Here is a 2,232-nt window from a genome sequence, read left to right as displayed (position 1 = left end):
TGGAGGGAGGGATGGAGAGCGAGGGTCCCGTCGGAGAAGCGCCGAGATGGAGACACACAAAGAGGGACGCGGACCGCGCAGAGACAGGGACGGAGACCGGGCAGAGACGGGCAGGGACCGGAGGGCAGGCAGTCGTGGCAGGGAGGAGAGTCCGAAGCCGGGAGGGCGAAGGAGCCTCGGACAGCAGAGCCATGGAGCGTCAGAGACCGGGAGACCCAGGGACCGGGGGAGACAGGGAGAGCCAGCCCCAGAGACGGAGAGAGATGGGGAGACAGCTACAGAGAGGGGCTGCAGGGGACGGGGGTACACACAGGTGGAGGGACAGATACAGGGTGAGGTGGGGACACTTTGGAGGGGCAGAGAACCAGGGAGACAGAGGCAGAGAAGGGACAGCATTTTGGGAGTCGCTGACTCAAGACTCCTCTCTGTTTCCCTAGCCCCCCAAGCTCACCCACCCAGCTGTTTTAGGGCAAAGTCTGTGTCCCCACCAGCGTCAGGGCTCCATACCCACAGCCCAGTGTGATTTAGGATTCTCCCTGCTCCTAGAGAGAAACTTCCAGGACCCTCTGAGGTCCCTGTGTATTTTTTTTAGATCCCTGTGTATTCTCTGTGCTTGTCAGGGGGTCCCCTAGATCTTCACATGGGCACCAATATAATCCATATGTCCTCGTGATAGTACACCCACACATCTGTACTCTGCTGGTGGGTAATTCACAAATCCCCATCACCTTCCACGTAATCCTAGACCCCTCTATGTCTGGTACCCAATGGTGTTAGGCACCTATTTGACTCCTGAGTTCCCTAGAAAGTGTATCCAGCCCTGTAATTCCAGCACTTTGGGAGGCTGAAGCAGGAGGATCACTTGAGCTCAGGGGTTCAAGACCAGCCTGGACAACATAGTGAGAATTCATTTCTACAAAAGAATAAGATAAAAATTTAAAAATTAGCCAGGCATGGTGGCACGTGTCTGTAGTCCCAGCTACTTGGGAGGCTGAGGCAGAAGGATTGCCTGAGCCCAGGAGGTCGAGGCTGCAGTTGAGCCATGATCAAGCCACTGCACTCCAGCCTGGGCAACAGAGTGAGACCCCGACTAAAAATAAACAACAAAATAAATAAATAAAGTTTAAAAGTGTAAAAGAAAAATTTTCAAAAAACATACCCAGGAGACTCCCAAGTCCCCTACTCAACCACATTTAGCCCACGAATCTTTCCTGAGGGCCAAGTCCGAGGCAGGTATTATTTGGGTTGGTAAGGACGTGACTGTGAACTAAATCGACAAGAATCCCTGCTCTGTGGAGTCTCTATGCTAGTTTGCAAGACAGGCGATCAACAGGGCCCACGTGCCACAGATATGGTGTGATAGACAGTCATGGGCCTGGGCAGGGAGATGACTAGAACGGAAACAGGGGTTAGCAGGTGTTTGTTCAGTGGGACACAATTTTAGATAAGGTGGCCAGGAAGTAAAATAAGGGTTGGAGCCATGCGGATAACAGGCAAAGAGCATTTCAGGCAGAGGACACAGTGAGTGCAAAGATCCTGAGACAGGAGTGTGTCTGCTATGCTGTAGGAACATGGAAGAGGCCTGTGTGGCTAGAGGAGTGAGCCAGGGAGAGTGAGCTGAAAGGAGGCAAGGAAGAGGATCTCACAGGGGCTTAGCAGCGGCCCTAGGACACGGTTTGTGCTTGGTATTTAATAACGGTTGATGGGCTCCTTTTTGCTCTTGTTACAGGTGAAAAAAATGTATGATTTGACTTCCTTATGGGTCATTGTAAAGCCTGTGGCTTTATAGGGTATGTGGGAGTTTTCCTCTTCTAGGCCATGCACATTATTTACATATTCACAGGTGTAATATTATGTTTCGTATTATACAATTGCATGCATGAGGGGGGACCCAAAAACCCCGGATTTGTTTTTTAAAAAATTGTGTATTTATTCTTACATGTTTAAACTTCAGTCACCTTCCAATATTCTCCATTTGATGCAATACACCTATCAGGACACTTTTCCCACTGCTCAAAACAGTTTTTTTTTTTTTTTTTGCGTTGGAGTCTCACTCTCTCGCCCAGACTGGAGTGCAGTGGCCGCTTCTGGCTACCACAACCTCGACCTGCTGGGCTCCGGCGATCCTTCCGCCTCAGCCTTCCAAGTCGCCGGAATTACAGGCGTGTGCTACCACGCCCGGCTGATTTTTTTGATTTATTGTAGAGATGAGGTCTCGCCAAGCTGCCCAGG

The sequence above is a fragment of the Carlito syrichta genome, unplaced genomic scaffold, assembly GCF_000164805.1.
Source record: "Carlito syrichta isolate Samal-C Ts95f unplaced genomic scaffold, Tarsius_syrichta-2.0.1 Scaffold308154, whole genome shotgun sequence".
Lineage (NCBI taxonomy): Eukaryota > Metazoa > Chordata > Mammalia > Primates > Tarsiidae > Carlito > Carlito syrichta.
The sequence above is the reverse complement of the archived record's forward strand: the minus strand, read 5'-3'. Positions refer to the sequence as shown.